Source organism: Psammomys obesus, unplaced genomic scaffold (assembly GCF_907164565.1).
Source record: "Psammomys obesus unplaced genomic scaffold, mPsaObe1.curated_primary_1811, whole genome shotgun sequence".
Classification (NCBI taxonomy): domain Eukaryota; kingdom Metazoa; phylum Chordata; class Mammalia; order Rodentia; family Muridae; genus Psammomys; species Psammomys obesus.
Genome location: NW_026585797.1, coordinates 5,582,339 through 5,601,128, shown reverse-complemented (window position 1 = coordinate 5,601,128; position 18,790 = coordinate 5,582,339). Strand labels below are relative to the sequence as shown.

Genomic DNA, 18,790 nt, shown 5'->3' with positions numbered 1-18,790 from the left:
AATGTAAAGCATATGTACATAATATACTCCATGATATGTTAAATATTGTAGGACATACATTGTCTCAGCTTCTGTTGAGTCCTCAGTAAGTTGAGAGAATCAACAAGAGGTTCAGAAACTTATACCTTAAAATGAGGGCTCATTCCTTTATCAGCATCCAGTTAGCTACTGGTTCCACTTACAGACCATAACCACTAATTTTTCAAACTAAATAGAAAGGATTAAAAGATACACGGAAAGATTACAAATATCGGGGACTGGCTAGCTCTCTCGGTAGCGGTAGCGGGAGCGGAGAGTGGACCAGGAGAGCCCTGAGAGCCCCACCACCCCCGCCTCTGGCCTAGTCAGCATCACACCCTGGGAGGAGCCTCAGTCATCGCTGCCACCAGCCATCACTACCACCTCAGCCATGAGCAGCAAGACCCAGCAGCCGCCCGGCCCTGCCCTCAGCGCCACCAACACCAAGCCCGGCTCCACCAGCAGCCGAGCCGGTAGTGGCCCAGGCAGCCTCACATCAAGGCACCTGCGGAAGGGGACGAGAAGATCATCTCAAGGAAGGCTTTGGGAGCAGTAAAATGGTTCAACGTAAGGAACGGATTCGGTTTCAACAGGAATGACACCAAGAAGACGTATTTGTGCGCCAGACTGCCGTCAACCCAGGAATAACCCCGGGAAGTACCTTCGCAGTGTAAGAGATGGAGAGACTGTGGAGTTTGCTGTTGTTGAAGGAGAAAAGGGTGCGGAGGCAGAAAACGTTAAAGGCCTGGTGGGGTTCCAGTTCAAGGCAGTAAATTCGCAGCAGACCGTAACCGTTATAGATGCTGTCCACGTTGTAGGGGTCTTCCACTCTTTTACCAGCAAAACTACCAGAATAGTGAGAGTGGAGTAAAAGATGAGGGACCAGAAAGCCCCCCTGAAGGCCAGGCCCAACAGCGCTGGCCCTATGGCAGGCAAAGATTCCCACTTTACTACATGCGGAGACCCTATGGACGGTCGGCCACAGTATTCCAACCCTCCTGTACAAGGAGAATTGATGGAGGGTGTTGACAACCAGGGCGCAGGAGAGCAAGGCCGACCAGTAAGGCGGAATATGTATCTTGTCGGGGCTACAGAGCACGATTCCGCAGGAGCCCTTCTCTCCAAAGACAGCCTAGAGAGGATGGCAATGAAGAGGACAGGGAAAATCAAAGGAGATGAGACCCGAGGTCAGCAGCCACTTCAACTCCAGTATCATCCAACTTCAATTACACACGCAGATGCCCAGAGAACCCTAAACCACAAGATGGCCAAGAGACGAAAGCAGCGGATCCACCAGCTGAGAATTCGTCCGCTCCCGAGGCTGAGCAGGTGGGGCTGAGCGAACACCGGCTTACCATCTCTGCCGTCATCCGGTTTGGTCATCCAACAAGAAGAAACGAATATGAAATTTCAGCAATGAGAAATGAACAAAGATTGGACCTGAAGACCTAAGTGCTTGCTTTTGGCCCGTTGACCAGATACACTAGAACTATCTGCATTATCTATGCAGCATGGGGTTTTATTATTTTTACCTAAAGATGTCTCTTTTGGTAATGACAAACGTATTTTTTAAGGAAAAAAAAAAAAGCCTGGTTTTTCTCAGTACACCTTTAATGGTTTTTAAGTTGTTTCATGTCTGGTTAAGTTGAGATTTTTAAGAACTTCATTTTTAATTTGTAATAAGTTTACAACTTGACTTTTTCAAAAAAAGTCAACAAACTGCAAACACCTGTTAATAAAGGTCTTAAATATTAATAATAAAAGATATATTGGAGATTGTAACAAAGATCACTTTTATAATTTGAGTATGACCTGTTCCTCAAAATCCCATATGTTGAAAGCCTTGTCCATTTGTTGAGTGATAATTGAATCAAGAAGGTGTGACACAATCAGTGGAGTAATATATTGGCAGATCCACAATTTTGATATTATTATTGGGACATAAAATAGACTTCTGGAGGTGGAATGCAGAGGAGGCAGGAAGTCACTAGATACATGTTTCAGCACCAATATGCTGCCCCAGGTCACTCCCTCAGCCTCTGGGCCTCACACTCATTCTAGGAACATTCCCTGAGACCCAGTACAAGTCCCACCCCAATGCCCTGCCATACTGCACACAGCCCTGAAGCAGCAGAGCTAGGTGAGCACAGCCTGAAACCTCTAAAACCATGAGTGATAATACGTGGTTTATCTTTTAAGTTATTTCCGTCAGGTGCTTGGGACAGTTTAAATAGCTAACGGAATCTGTTCCCTTCATAAAAGCTATAGCTGGATACGTAACTAGTCTATTCTCCTCAACCTCTTCTGAAGGTTTGTGTGGCTGGGGGAAGGTGAAAGGCAGCTGTGTAAGGCACTTTCAGGGTAGGTTTTTGAGAAAGCAGATGTGTGTTTATGTCCTCATAGTTTCAAATAGTTTCATAGATGCAAATGCAGATGAAGAAAGGCTAATATACATAAAAAAAGAAGAGCTTAAGTAGTCACTTGGATGAAAGCTAACCACTAATTTAACCACCACTCATGACTTTTATCTATATTTTTCTATCATTTTTTTGGTATGTCTTGCCTAATATAGAAAGTTTAAATTCTCTGGTAGCGAGTTATTGGAATACAATAGCACTGGTTTGTTTGTTGTTTTGTGTTTAGCAGCTATTTAAGGAATAAGTTAGGAGAGAATGGACATGCCGGACCATGTCCATTTATTTTATGTTTTCTGACACTTAGAAACATTGAGTTTCTTGAACTTGAGGCAAACTTGATGACAATGATGCACAGTTTGGGGTGGAGGGAGGAGGGCAGAGAATGTGGAGATAATATGGATAAATGAGAAGATAAATAAAGCCAATTAGCATCCATCTTGACGGGGTCTCTGGACTCACATCCACACAAGGTGAGTGAACAAGCAGCATGAGGTGATGCAAACAACTCATAGCAGCTACAGCTGGGTCTGCAGTGAGAAGACTTGGAAGCTTCAAACAGAGCCCGGGGAGAGAGAACCTATTCATCTGCTTCCCAAGCAGCCCCAAAGCCATGACATGCCAGCTGTTTAGTAAGGGGTATCAAAGATTTCCTTCTCTTGACCTCTTCCTGTCACGATGATGCTTTGCAAAGCATAGCAGCAGTGGTTAGGGAAACACTTCAGAGAAACAGATCCCCTTCTGCAGGACGCATGGTTGAAGCAGGTCCCAGCTGTAAAAAGAGTTGAAATTTTATAACAGACACAACGGTATTGTTGACATTGACAAGTCTGGGGAGATGGCTCCACCAGTAAAGTACTTGTCATGTAAGCACGAGAACATTAACTCAGCTTTGCAGCACCCATGTAACACCCTGGCACAGCAGCACACATCTGACATCCCAGAGCTGTGGAGCAGGGGCGGTGGGACCTCTGCATTTTCCTGGTTAGCCAGTCTAGTCAATCAGTGACTTCAGCTTCAGTGAGGATCCCTGTCTCAAAAGTTAAGATGGCCATGATGGAAGCACCCGGTAGCAAGCTGTGGCCTCCTCTCTCACGCATGTATGTGTGCACCTTCACACATTTGAACACTCACATGCCTCTCTCTCTCTCTCCCTGTCACACACACAATGCTAAGCTTAAATATCTGACATGAGATATTTTTTCCTTAATAGAATTGAGAGAGTTTTGAGAGTCATATGAGATTTCATTCATGGGTGGGAAAGATCTGCCGCAGAGACAGGTGAAAAGGGATGCAAGCTGAAGCTGAGCAGCAGTTGTCCTCCGCTATTGAACTTGTGTACTTTTCTTCAATAAACATGTACAGCTTACAGAACCAAAATTCTGAGCACAGGGGTCTTTCCTGAGACTGATACTCCATCCAAGGACCATGCATGGAGATAACCTAAGACCCCTGCACAGATGTAGCCCATGGCAGCTCAGTGTCCAAGTGGGTTCCATTGTAATAGGAACAGGGACTGTCTCTGACATGAACTGATTGACCTGCTCCTTAATTACCTCCCCCCGAGGTGGGGGAGCAGCATTACCAGGCCACAGAAGAGGACAATGCAGCCACTACTGATGAGACCTAATTGACTAGGATCAGAAGGAAGGAAAAGAAGACCTCCCTTATCAGTGGACTTGGGGAAGGGCATGCGTGCAGAGGGGGAAGGAAGGGAGGGGTTGGGACAGGAGGAAGGAGGGAACCATAGGGGGGATACAAAGTGTATAAAGTGCAATTAATAAAGAATAAAAAAAAGGAAAAAAAAACTTCAAAAAAAGAGAATAAAGCATCTGCACAGATGTAGCCCATGGCAGGTCAGTGTCCAAGTGGGTTACCTAGTAATGGGAAGAGGGACTGCCTCTGACATAATCTGATTGGCCTGCTCTTTGATCACCTCCCCCTGAGGGGGGAGCAGCCCTACCAGGCCAAGGAAGAGGACAATGCAGCCACTTTTGACGAGAACTGATAGACTAAGATCAGAAAGGAGAGGAGAACCTCCCCTATCAATGGACTTGGGGAGGGGCATGCATGCAGAAACAATGGGAGGGAGGGTGGGATTGGGAGGGGAGGAGGGAGGGGCTTATGGGGGAATACAAAATGAATTAAGTGTAATTAATAAAAGAAAAGTTTAAAAAAAGAAGAAAAATATTAATTAATATAAATAAAAAAAGTAATAAATAAATTAAATAAATAAAGCTTAAAAGAAAAAAAAACATGCACAGCTTTATCATTGCTTATGTAATTTTTTTAATTATATAAATAATTTTGAGACATCTCATGATTACTCTGGGCATGAGGTCCAAGCACTTTCTGAGATGGACATCAGTTCACTTAGCCAATTTTATTGTGTATGGTTCAAAGGTCTGGCCCTCAGCACTCACCTTAAAGAGTACTACTCTACAGAATTATAGTGGCAGCTTCAAATGAGAGCTACACTTGTCGAAATCTAGCTACTGCATTACTTAGGGAAAATCACCTTGATGATATTTTTGTTATAGAATCCCTAAATTATAACAACGTGAATTCAACATAAGAAATTGCTAATGCAACCTTTCATTTTTATAATGTTTTAAAGATCTCTGTTTACGTGAGTAATCGTATCTGAAGCGTTCCACTAACCACGTGGGACTAATGGCTACTGCCTTGGACAGCAAAGACCTGGCTTAGTCACTTTTCCCACAGAAATATTGGGCTTTGGAGAAAAGAAAGAAAGAAAGATTACAAAAAGCAGATGGAAAATGTTTCTCAAGGAGAAAATTTGAGAGGGGGAACAAATGATACCTATACAATGCCTACAGGGTCTTGGAAAAGTGCCTGGCCCATCTAAGATGTCCCATCAATGCCTGCTAATGTTACCTGAGACTTCATTTATCTTGACATTGACTTACACCCAGGCACTCTTAACATGTATTCCATCACCTAATGCAGATTCATCTCTACTTTACCTGTCTGTAACACGTTCCTACATTATATCCATTCCAACTTTCCCTATTGTTATTCCAATATTTCATCAATATGGTTGTGTTTACTGATTCCTGAAAAGAATATACATGTATTTCATCCTGTGTGGACAGTAAAACCACATTCTTTCAAATATACTTTTTGGGTTAATTATTTATCTAGAAACCAAATATAACTCCTTCAAGATAAAATATTCTCAAAATACTTAACTTCAAATCTGCTGAAATCAGACTCCTGCATTAGACAATGTTTCCAATATGTAAATATAAATTTGGAAATGGAGCAGAAACACTAGCCACTGATATAATGCTGCCATGTGAGTTGGTAGCCTGAGTAGGGAAAATTTACCCTCAATACAGAAGTTAATTGGAATGCCAGATTAAACCAAAATGGAGAGACATTCGTGCTTTTCTCTGCCAGGGTAGGCACACTGTCCTCCTCCTGGACTTGGGGATGCAGCTCTAGGCTTTTTGGTGTTGCAACCTCAAGATCTCTACCAGCATCTCCTAGGTTTCAGGTCTTATCCTTGTACTGAGACTGTGTCCTTGTCTCTTCCAGTTCTAAGACCCTTGCTGAGGCTGATGTGGTCATGCCAGTGTTTGACTTCCGGTGTCTCTCAAACCGTAGGGCCTCTTCTTTTAATGCCTCCCTTCTCAACTCTCTCATTTTTAGGGAGGATATTGATTTGCACAGCAGTGAATGCCAGTTTCCTTCACCAGGCTGTGCTGCTTCAATCTGACCACCCTACTCTATGCCACTCACAGAAGGAACTTCTAAGAAAAACCCTCTTTCTAAGCTCAGGGTAGTGTCCTTGCTTGCCAGTACTTTGTACATGTCACTATACATCTTTGCTGGGAGAATTCATGGTTGTCCTAGCTCCACTGGGAAAGGATACCTAAAAGCTGCCTTGATTTCCCTTGAACTTCTCCTTATGAGATTGGATTGGTTTTCTTATAGCCATAGATAAATAACACACCCAAAAAAGCTGCGGGAGGAAGGGCTTACTTGAGCTTATAGTTTTATGATGGTGGGGGTGTGCCAAGAGCTCAGTATTGTGATTAGAGCCTGAGGATGGCTTGTTCACATTATCAACCAACAGAAAGCTTGTTTTGTTTGGTTTTTTAAATTTAATTTTTATTTTTTGATGGCCCTACATCTACCAGCTAGAACTTAGAGCTTCTACAACATCACCATCTGTTGTTATCCAGCTCTTTAAACACAAGAAGCTGTCCACTTTCCCCACGAAGGGCCCCGTCCCTTGGTGTTGTATGCTCTCTGTTTGATGAAATTAATCATGACACAACATATTTTCTGAGTTCTGTAAGTACTTTTAGACAATGACTGAACCCAGTGGTGTTATGCTTAGAATTCTTGACACATTACCATAGATAGTTTAAAATAGTTTTGTCATACAGATACAAACCAAGCTAAACACTTACAATAATGATATTTTATGTGCCTCAACCCTTGCACAAAAAACATAGAGAGAACACCTTATTTATATTGCACATAAGCATTTTAAGAAATGAAGGAATTCTAACATATGAGCTGACCAATGGAACTGGGAAGCCAGTCCTGTACAGTCTGACTCCAGAGCTCCTGAGCTCATCCACTGTTCTTCATGTTCACATGGACCAAGTGCCGTATTAACCCAACTCTAAGACAACATTCCTTCACCCACATTCTCTAAGAGTACTTCCCACAACAAATCAGCAACTTCAGCATAAGTTCAGGAGTTAGGGAAGTCCCTTAGCCATTGGCACATATAGAACAATTGAATGAAAGCTCCTTTTTGATACAATCCAGATGAGAGTTTCATGCTACTTTGTCTCCTCCCTTTGCCTAAGACTTTAAAATCCTCAACAAGGACTCTGCATTTTGCTTTCCTGTTTCCATAGTCTCAAAGGAATTTGCTCTTCTGCTTTGTATCTGTCTTCTTTATGCTTTCACGGGATTTCATGGATTTACTAGGAGTTAATTTGAATAGATATTCATGGTTCCTAGAGAGCTGAGGTTGTGTATTGATTTCACATTGCTGTAAAACCATGATGTTCGGCATCTGGCATTTCAGTATTTTGTAACCATCAGCTCAGTTTTGCTGCAGATTCCATGGACAGCGTTTAAGTAACTCCATTTTTTCCACTACATAGTTCAGTAACTTTAATAAACTCATCTTGTGTCTTAGCGTCATGTTAACAATCCTATGCACAATTTCTTCAGAGCAGGAATTTATTGCCAGTTTTACTGTAATGCAATATTAATATGAAATGATAACTCCTGGACTGTGGAGACACTATCATACATTTACAATAATATTTATACAAATAATTAAACTTTTTCTGACTGGATGGGGCATGTATATGAAAGATCTTGGTTACAAACTACTTGAAAAAAAAAAACAAAACACAAGGCTGTATTGACTGCTGCTGTCTCTAGCTGTATCTTCTCTAGACTGCAGGAAAATGTAATTTCAAATATTGCATCTGTCATCCTCACTTCATATCAAGGAATTAATCAAACTGACACTAGAGAGACTTTTTTGAATGTTCATTATTTCAGCTATTAATTTTTAAAAGCAGCAAATGTACCAAGTCAATAGCAGCCATAAAAATTGATTTATTGTGTAATTTCCTTCATCCTCCTGGAAGCCAAGAGCAGATTCTGTGTATCCAGTGCTTTCTATTTCTAAGCCACCTCGTCACATCCATTTTTTTAAGATAAATTATTTAGATGAAAGAAATGCAATCCTGTTTGAATCCCACAGATTTGAATTTGTGAGAATTGACCACATCAAGGAAATGTGAAATTTAGCATGAAAAAGAACTATACGTGGAAGCAATTACATTCAGAAAATCAGAGAAATTTAATTTATATTAAAACATGCACAAGATTCTTCATCAATCACATTGCTTCTATGATGGAGGTGACCTCATACCAGATTCTGCAAGTGTTCTCAAACAGACAGAACTTGTTCATGCCATTCACACCTTGATTACCCTGTTGAGGCAGACAGCAGCCTCACACACAGGCACTGCCTATTGGAGGGACCGATTCATCAATAAGTGGACTGATATTTGAATTTCAGGATGCAGTTTTGACTTGGTCAACCTGTGTTTGAGTCTTGAATCTGGCTCTGTTCTCTCTGATCATCCTCTGAAAAGCAATTATCTTTTCTGTGTAGACTCAATGCAATATTTTTTAAAAAGAATTAAACAAAAAACAAAAACAAAACAAAAACAAAAAATTTGTTTTAAGTTCATGATCCTAATGTATTCATTCAAAGGTATTAGTTTTTCATTTAAAAAGACTCAGGTGTCTGATAACATAGTGTGGTTATGAAGAATATGTACTCTTTAAAATGAAAATTCTTAAGATCTGTTGCCTCTGAGACAAGGTCTCTCACCTGCTAGCCCAGTTTGGATTGGAACTTACTTTGTAACCCAAGTTCACCTCAAACTCATTGTGATGTTCTTGCCTCAGCCTCTCTAGTACTGGGATCACAGGGGTAACCCACCACATCTATAGCTTTGTTTTTTGAGATTATAATATAATTACATCTTTTCCCTCTTTCCCTTCTCCACTCCAAACTATCCAATATGTCTCTCTTTGATCTCTTTCAAATTCATGACCTCCTTTGTTTTCATTAATTTTAGTTATATACATATGTTCATAAATACATAAACACAACCTGCTTTACCTATATAATGTTACCTGTGTGTATGTTTTCAGGGCCATTAGGTTTTGGGTAACCAATTGATCTGTACTCCTCCCTGGGGAAGACTGTTTCTCTCAATCTTAGCATTCGTTATTTGCCTGTTGTCTTTTGTGTGCCAAGGATTCCTGAGCTTCCCCTTACCTATGTCAGTATGTCCCTCAATGTCATCCTTATTCATGCCTAAGCACTTGTATTGAGGAGACTTTCTGGGTATAGCTTCTCCTGTTCCTAGAGAAGAAATCTCAGAGCAAACTCCATTTCTCTGGCTTTCACAATCCATCTGTTCCCTCTTCCACAATGGTCCCCAAGCCTCAGATGTGGGAGATGTGGTGAAGGTGTATCAATTAGGACTGGCCTCTACAACTCTGTATCTTGATTGGTTGTAGTTTTCATAATAATCTCCATCTGTTGCAAAGAGATGTGGGGGTTTGTTTGTTTGTTTGTTTTGTTTTTTCTTTATTTTTAATGTAATTTTTATTTATTACAATTTATTCACTTTGTATCCCAGCTGTAGCTCCAACCTTGTCACCTCCCAATCCCACCCTCTCTCCCTCTCTCATCTCCTTCCATGCCCCTTTCCCAGTCTACTGATAGTTGAGAACCTCTTCCCCTTCCATCTGACCCTAGCCTATCAGGTCTCATCAAGACTGTCTTTCATAGTCTTCCTCTGAGGACCAAAAATCTGGGCCTAGGAGTCTTTTCTGAGACTGATACTCTAACCAAGGACCATTCATGGAGATAACCTAGAATTCCTGCACAGAGATAGCCCGTGGTAGCTCAGTCTCCACATGGGCTTCCTAATAAGGGGAACAGGAACTGTCTCAGACATGAGTTCAGTGGCTGGCTTTTTGATCACCTACCCCTGATGGGGGAACAGCCTTACCAGGCCACAGAGTAAGACTATGAAAGAGACATGTTTTTGTTGAGAGTTGAGGATTATACTTATCTGTGGCTATAACAACACATCTTTACAATGTAGTTAGGGATTATGCTGATTTAGTAAAGTGTGGGTTCTCCTTCAAGATCCACAACTTCACTAGCTCTGGCTAGTGAGCTAGGTTTCCAACACTAGGCATGATTTCCCTCTTTTTGAGTTCTTAAGAACAATTACAGAGTCATTGGTTACTGCTTAGATATTTAAATAGATCTGAACTTCTCTGACATAGCCATGTCCCTCATTATAACATCTAGATAGTGCATACTTTCATGTCAGAGATAAAAAGTCCAGTAATTATACTGCTATGAGGAATAGAAGATACGCCCCTCAGTTGTCAGCTCTTTGATCACCTCCCCCTGGGGAGGCAGCCTTGCCAGTCAGCAGAGGATGATGATATAGCCAGTCCTGATGAGACCTGATAGGATAGGATCAGATAGAAGAGGAGGAGGTCCTCCCCTATCAGTGGACTAGGAAAAGGGCATAGGGGGAGAAGCGAGAGGAAGGGTGGGAGTGGAGGGGAAAAGGGAGGGGGCTACAAAGAGGAGAGAAAGTGAATAAATTGTAAAAAATAAACAAATTAATTAATTAAAAAAGCATACGCCCTGTGTGCTGTATTGAATGTCCTGTCCCCAACTGAAGGTGTTGTTTTGAGAAATAGAGCCTAGCTGAAGGAAGTAGGTCACATTGCAAGACACATGTTACTTCTTTACTCCTCTCTCCTCTTGTCTCATTTCCCCAACCTCTTTGCTCTGTGATTATCAGAAAAACAACTTGTTCTATCACAGAGCCCTGTCACTGAAGTTTACCTTACCTCTGCCCAGAAAGAATGGACTGAACCCTTTTAAATGGAGACAGTGTGAGCCTCCCCTTAAACTATTTTGTTCAGGCATTTGTAACAGCAAAGAAGCTTCCAATAACATAACACCTGATTCCATACTTGGTTTTCAACATTAATGAGGATATTCATATTATGAGGGGGGAACTGAGTACTGTTGAGTCAGGCCATGCCTTGTAGAAGAGGGGAAACCATGTTCATTCAGTGGGTTCTTTTTTGCCAACATGATGAAAGAATAAACTTGATTTAAACAAAAGTGAAACTCTGTTTTCCTGCTGACACCTCCTGCTGCTTACCATACCATATTAACCCTGTAGCAAAAACAAACAACAAACAAACAAAAAAACCCAGACTATTTCTTAGTTAAGGAAAGTTCTCAGTGCATTTTAATTATTTTCTTCTAATTTAAAATTTTATGTTAGATGCCAAAAGTTGTAATTGTGTGTACTGTCATAAAGATCAGCAAGCAGAAAGAAGCTCCAGAGGCATATCACATACAAGACATAGCAGTCCAGAGGAGAACCATTTAGGCAATCAGAACATATGGATTCCAGTGAATCGGTTGTTATATGAAATTTTAAGGATTTCTTTTCAGAGCTTGTAGTGATTCTAAATAATATTCAAAAAAATTCTCACAGACAATTGAGAATATAAGATAATGTTTAAAACAATTATTGCTGGATTAAAAAATTATTGTTGCCAAAGGCAGCATTTTTTAAGATTATTAAAAGTGAACTAGAACTTCTGAAGTATGGTGCTTAGATGAGGAAACATTCCTGATGGGGTAAAAATGCATTGAGCAGGGTATCTAAATGACTCAACGTGTCTGTTCTTTGAGTTTTAGAAGGCACGGAAGGAAGGCAATAATGAGAGAAATAATACCCAACATTTCTGACACAACTAACCCCCATGTAAGTAGTTTCATGCTGCTGTTAAATTCCAGCAAGGCTAGTGACTTAAAAAAGGATACAAGTATATTATAGTTTAGTGGTTTTTAAGCCCCAGACACGACTCTTGGGGATAAATCACCGTTTTGGCAGGGCTATGTTTCTTAAATGCGGGGACAATGTGTTTTCCTGCCTATTCCAATTCCTTGAAGGCATTCATATTGCTTGTCTCGTGGGCTGTTCCTCCAGGTTAAAGTCAGCTTAGCATTTCTTCCGCTTTCGTTCTCTTGCTCCATCTCTTACCTTATCCTAAGATCTCCCGCGTTAACACCTGTCCTACACAAGTCAAGTGTACTCTCTCCACCTCGAGATACATAATTTAATCATCTGTAAAGTCCTTCTGCCAGAAGACCCCATAAATTCAGTGTTTGGCAGGACCAGGAGCAGCCATCTTGTGGGGAAACTTTACTCAGTGTATTGCAACATGACCCTTCATGTGGAGGCTGCACTCTGAATTTAGGGTAGAATTAATGGAAAAGAGTTGTGTATATATTCTGAATTTAAAGGTTAGAAAGAAAACTAGAAAGTAACTAGCATCTGGATTTTTAAAGCTGGCTATCATGAAAGAGGAGAACTACATTAACATAAAACCTATGAAATACTACAACCCACAAAATGTCTTGTGAGTAACACAGATGCTTTCATAGCGGCACATCTCGGAGGTCCAATGCAGTGAAGATTGCTTCCTGCTTAGTCCAGAGTGGGGGTGATTTCTGAGTAAGGAAGCTTTCCTGTACCCATTCATAGATTCTGGCTGCTCTTTCCACACCAACCTCCTCTGTATATTCGCAGGAACTAATTTTCTATTCAGATGTCGTTCTTCTGATAATTAGCCAACTCACTCAAGATTGTAGGATCAACAGTGACCATTTCTGATTGTAGAAATTATGTATGGCTATTTTAAAAATCCACTTTCAATTTGCTTGTAATAATATATTATTTGAGTTTCAAGGCTTTTATTGCTTTGTTTCAGTTATTCTCTAGTTGACTTCTTGCTTCTCTGTGATCTGAATTTTTTTATGTGCTAATTACATTGGTGGCATCTGCTGAGTGAATCGAACAGTTTGTTTCTTATGTAATCTTAACTCATGGTCTGTAGAGGAGCAAGGGTGTGTGTGTGTGTGTGTGTGTGTGTGTGTGTGTGTGTGTGTGTGATGTTGATTTGTTTTTCTCCTGGGAGGTGTGGGTCCTGAGGTATGAAAGGTTCCCTGCTAGCACTGGTGAATTTATACTCACCTGAAGAACTCACAGTGGCCCTGGGCTAGTTTAAATGTTGACATGTATTAGTAGCTCATGAAGCATCACAAATATGAACCTCTTATCTTAGGCTGTAGTCATGGGACAGCTATTTTCCTTATATCATTAAACTGAAGCAGTAAATTGTCCATGGCCTTGTCTTTTTCAGATTAGGGAATTTGGGCTCCATTTATGTCTTGTTATTTCCAGACCACAATCTCTAATTTCATGTGGCATTAAAAACCAGACCCCAACTTTTGGGATGAAAGCCCTGCAAAAGGCCAGGTAAGTTCTTCTCAACCTGATTACTCAGCCCTTCTTTCATTTCCTGTTCTCTCTCTTGCTGGTGTTTGTTCATTTGTTTGACAGAGGGGTTCTTTATATAGTTGTGGTTTTCCTAAAACTCATTAATATGAGCAAAGCTGGGCTTGAACTCAGAGAGATCTTCATGTTTCTTTTAAATATATGGCCTATCATGCCTTGCTCTTTTTGACTTTTGAAAAGGTAGAATGAGGGTTAAGAGGATGGTTCAGGGTTAAAATGTTTACTGCTTAATTCTGAGAATTGCGGTGCAGCTCTACAGAACCAATTCAATGGCTTGGTAGACATGGCAGGTGCCTATAACCTAGACCTGGAGAGCAGAGACAAGGAATCTGTAAATTGGCTAACAGGACAAGCAGGCCTGGTTAGTGAGAGGCCTTGCCTTATTAAGTAAGTGGAGAGCCACTGGAAAAGACCACCTGCTGTCAGCTTCAGCATACTTCGGCATACCTCCCACATAGTGATGCATCTGCACACTTGAACACACACCACAAACACATACACATGTAAAACAAAATAACCAAATGAATGAGTTCAGATATGGAAGGGGAGACATCACAACAGAAACTGAAGGTGTTCAGAGACTCATAGGGACATATCTTAAAATTTTAAAATTTTTATTCCACCACACTGGTAGATATAAGACAAAATTTAAAAGAATCAGAGCCTTTAATAAGTTATATTTTCATTTTTTTGTGGCAGAGGGTAGGGGAATAGAATCGTCTTTATAACTTAGAAACTGGAATAGATTCAAGGCTAATGTTTTAGAAAGTATTTTATTAGCAGTAGTATCTTTTGTGTATGTATGTGTGAGTGTGGCACAAAATATAAGCAGAGGTCAGAGGACTGCTTTATGGAATGGGTTCTCTCCTTTCAGCTTCATGTGGGTTCCAGGAAAGGAGCAGCAGATGTAAGGCTGCCTCCTTCACAGCCTTACCAGCTGAGTCATCTTGAGCTGACTCTTAGCTTTCTTTAGTAGAATGACGTAACATAAAATTAGATTAATATCACAGAAAGACCATCACCTACTCCAATTATTAATAACTGCTTGAATGTCCAAAATGTCCTGTAAGTCATGCTAAAGAATCAAGGTTGGGCCCTAATTCTAATGCAGTTCACATGATAACAAAAACAAGCAGCTCAAAGAAAAACTTGGTCACTGAAGTTTGGCAAGTGCTATATGCTTAGCTCATTGTAAGAACTTTGGCTTCCCTGGACTCTGCCCAAAGTTTGGCTTTGAGTCTCAGTATCTGCTTTGATACCCTGCTGAGTAGAGTCTTTCAGATGCCCTTTGTGGTAGGCTCCTGTCTTGTTCCCTGTTTTCTCTCTCTTCCAATGTCTGTCCCATTTGCCTTTCTGACTAAGGATTGATCAGATTACCGAGGGTCTTATTTCTTAGCTTCTTTAGGTGTACAAATTCTAGTCTGTTTATCCTAATATCCACTTATAAGTGAGTATATACCATGTGTGTCTTTCTGCTTCTGAGATACCTCACTCAGGATAATCTTTTCTAGATCCCACCATTTGCCTGCAAATTTCATGATTTCCTTGTTTTTAGTTGCCGAGTTCCATTGTGTAAATGTGAAACATTTTCTGTATGCATTCCTCAATTGAGGGACATCTGGGTTGTTTCCAGGTTCTGGCTATTAGGAATAAAGCTGCTACTAACATGGTTGAACAAATGTCCTTGTTGTATACTTGAGCATATTTTAGATATATGCCTAGGAGTGGAATAGTTGGATCTTGAGGAAGCACTATTCATAATTTTCCGAGAAAGTGCCAGATTGATTTCCAAAGTGTTTGTAAACGTTTCCACCAGCAATCGAGGAGAGTTCGCCTTTCTCCACATCTTCTCCATCATGTGTTTTCACTTGAGTTTTTGACCTTAGCCATTCTGATGGATGTAATGTGAAACCTCAGGGTTGTTTTGATTTGCATCTCCCTGATGACTAAAAGAGGGAGAAAGAAAGACCCAGAGGAGACAGGAGTTCCACAAAGAGAGCAATAGAACCAAAAATTCTGGGCACAGGGGACTTTTCTGAGACTGATATTCCAACCAAAGACCATGCATGGAGCTAACCTAGAACCCCTGCATGAATGTAGCCCATGGCAGCTCAGTGTCCAAGAGGGTTCTCTAGTAATGGGAACAGGGACTGTCTCTGACATGAACTCAGTGTCTGGCTCTTTGATCACCTCTCCCTGATGGGAAATCAGCCTTACCAGGCTACAGAGGAAGACAGTGCAGCCACTCCTGATTTGACCTAATAGGCTAGGGTCAGATGGAAGGGGAAGAGGACCCCTATCAGTGGACTTGGGGAGGAGCATGGAAGGAGTAGATGGAGGAAAGATGGGGTTGGGAGGGGGTTGGAGGAGGGGCTGTAGCTGGGATACAATGTGAATAAACTGTAATTAATAAAAAAAAAAATAAAGAAAATTTTAAAAAAATAAAAAAAAAGAATTTTGGCTTCTTCATGACATTCAAATATATTAGGAAATATCATCATAAAGTTAAAGTCACATTGACTGATCTTGTAATTATATAATCATTCCAAGTGACAAACCTTTCTTTTTTTAAAATTCTTTATTAGTTACACACTATTCACTTTGTATCCCCCCTATGGTTCCCTCCCTCCTCCTGTACCAATCCCTCCCTTTCTCCCACCCTCTGCATGCATGCCCCTTCCCAAGTCCACTGATAGGGGAAGTATTCTTTTCCTTCCCTCTGATCCTAGTCTATTAGATCTCATCAGGAGTGGCTTCATTATCTTCTTCTGTGGCCTGGTAATGCTGCTTCCCCTTCAGGAGGAGGTAATTAAAGAGCAGGCAATTCAGTTCATGTCAGAGACAGTCCCTGTTCCTATCACAATGGAACCCACTTGGATACTGAACTGCCATGGGCTACATCTGTGCAGGGATCTTAGGTTATCTCCATGCATAGGCCTTGTTTGGAGTATCAGTCTCAGGAAAGACCCCTGTGCTCAGATTTTTTGGTTCTGTTGCTCTGCTTGTAGAGTTCCTGTCCTCTCTAGATCTTACTGTTTCCCACTTCTTTCCTAAGATTCCCTGCACTCTGCCCAAAGGTTGCCCATAAGTCTCAACATCTCCATTGATAGTCTGCAGGGCAGAGCCTTTCAGAAGTACTCTGTGTCAGACTCCCGACTTGTTCCCTCTTTTCTCCTTCTTCTGATGTCCAGTCTCTTTGTCTTTCTGGATGGGAATTGAGCATTTTAGCAAGAGTCCTCCTTCTTGATTAGTTTCTTTAGGTGTACAGATTTTAGTAGGTTTATTCTATATTATATATCTCTATGAGTGAGTATATACCATGTGCATCTTTCTGCTTCTGAGATGGCTCACTCAAGATGATCTCTTCCTGATCCCACCATTTACCTGCAAATTTCATGATTTCCTTGTTTTATATTGCTGAGTAATATTCCATTGTGTAGATATACCACATTTTGTGCATCCATTCCTCCACTGAGGCATTTCTGGGTTGTTTCCAGCTTCTGCTTATTACAAACAAGGCTGCTATAAACATGGTTGAGCAATTGTCCTTATTGTGTACTTGAGACTTTTTTGGGTATATGCCTAGAATATATCTGGATATTGAGGAAGCACTATTTCTAGTTGTCTGAGAAAGCACCAGATTGATTTCCAGAGTGGTTGTACAAGTTTACATTCCCACCAGCAGTGGAGAAGGGTTCCCCTTTCTCCACAACCTCTCCAGCATGTGTTGTCACTTGAGTTTTTGATCTTGGCCATTCTGATGGGTGTAAGGTGAAATATTAGGATCGTTTTGACTTGTATTTCCCTGATGGCTAATGAGGTTGAACATTTCTTTAAGTGTTTCTCTACCATTCGATATTCCTCTATTGAGAATTCTCTCTTTATCATTGTACAACATTTTTTAATTGGATTACTTGATTTTTTGCTGTTTACCTTCTTTAGGTCTTTTTATATACTGGATATTAGCCTTCTGTTAGATATAGGGTTGGTGAAGATCCTTTCACAATCAGTAGGCTGTCGTTTTGTTGTGACGACAGTGTCCTTTGCTTTACAGAAGCTTTTCAGTTTCATGAGGTCCCATTTGTTGATTGTTGATCTTAGAGCCTGTGCTGTTGGTGTTCTGTTCAAGAAGTTGTCTCCTGTGCCAATGAGTTCACTTCTTCTTCTAAGCGGTTTAGTGTTTCTGATTTTATACTGAGGTCTTTGATCCACTTGGACTTTAGTTTTGTGCAGGATGATAACTATGGATCTATTTGCATTTTTCTACATGTAGACTTCCAGTTAGACCAGCACCTTTTGTTGGAGATGCTGTCGTTTTTCCATTGAATGGTTTTGGTGTCTTTGTCAAAAATCAGGTGTCCATAAGTGTGTGGATTTATGTCAGGGTCTTCTATTCGATTCCATTGATCCACCAGTCTGTTTCTATGCCAGTAACATGCAGTTTTTAATATTGTTGCTCTATAGTACAGCTTGAGATCAGGGATGGAGATACCTCCTGAAGATCTTTTACTGCAGAGAAATGTTTTAGCAATTCTGGGTTTCTTGTTGTTCCATATGAAGGTGAAAATTTTTCTTTCAAGGTTTGTAAAAAATTGTGTTAGTAATTTGATGGGAATTGCATTGAATCTGTAGATGGCCCTTTTTACTATATTAATCCTGCCAAGCCATAAGCATGGGAGATCTTTACATCTTCTCATATCTTCTAATTTTTTCTTCAGAGACTGGAAATTTTTTTTCGTAGAAGTCTTTGACTTGCTTGGTTAGTTTCACATCAACATACTTTATGTCCTTTGTGGCTATTGTGAATGGTGTTGTTTCCTTAATTTCTTTCTCATCCCATTTGTATTTTGTATACAGGAAGGCTATTGATTTTTTTGAGTTAATTTTGTATCCAACCACTTTGCTGAAGGTGCTAATCAGCTCTAGGAGTTCCCTGGTAGAATTTTTGGGGTCACTCAGGTGTACTATCATATCATCTGCAAATAGTGATACTTTGACTTCTTCATTTCCGATTTGTATCCCCTTGGTCTCTTTCAATTGTCTTATTGCTCTAGCTAAGACTTCAAGAACAATGTTGAAGAGATATGGAGAGAGTGGGCAGCCTTGTCTTGTCGCTGATTTCAGTGGGAATGATTTAAGTTTCTCTCCTTTGAGTTTGATATTGGCTATAGACTTGCTGTATATTGCCTTTACTATGTTCAGGTATGTGCCATGTATCCCTAATCTCTTTAAACATGAATGGATGTTGGATTTTGTCAAATGCTTTTTCAGCATCTAAGGGGATGATCATATGGTTTTTCTCCTTCCATTTGTTTATGTGGTGGATCACAATGATGTATTTCTGTATATTGAACCACCCAT

At 40.6% G+C, this 18,790-nt stretch overlaps 1 pseudogene; it reads left to right on the top strand.

Moving 5' to 3' along the window:
• The first annotated feature begins 409 nt into the window (after positions 1-409).
• Positions 410-1,470, top strand: LOC129670663 (Y-box-binding protein 1-like; annotated as a pseudogene).
• Positions 1,471-18,790: the final 17,320 nt, after the last annotated feature.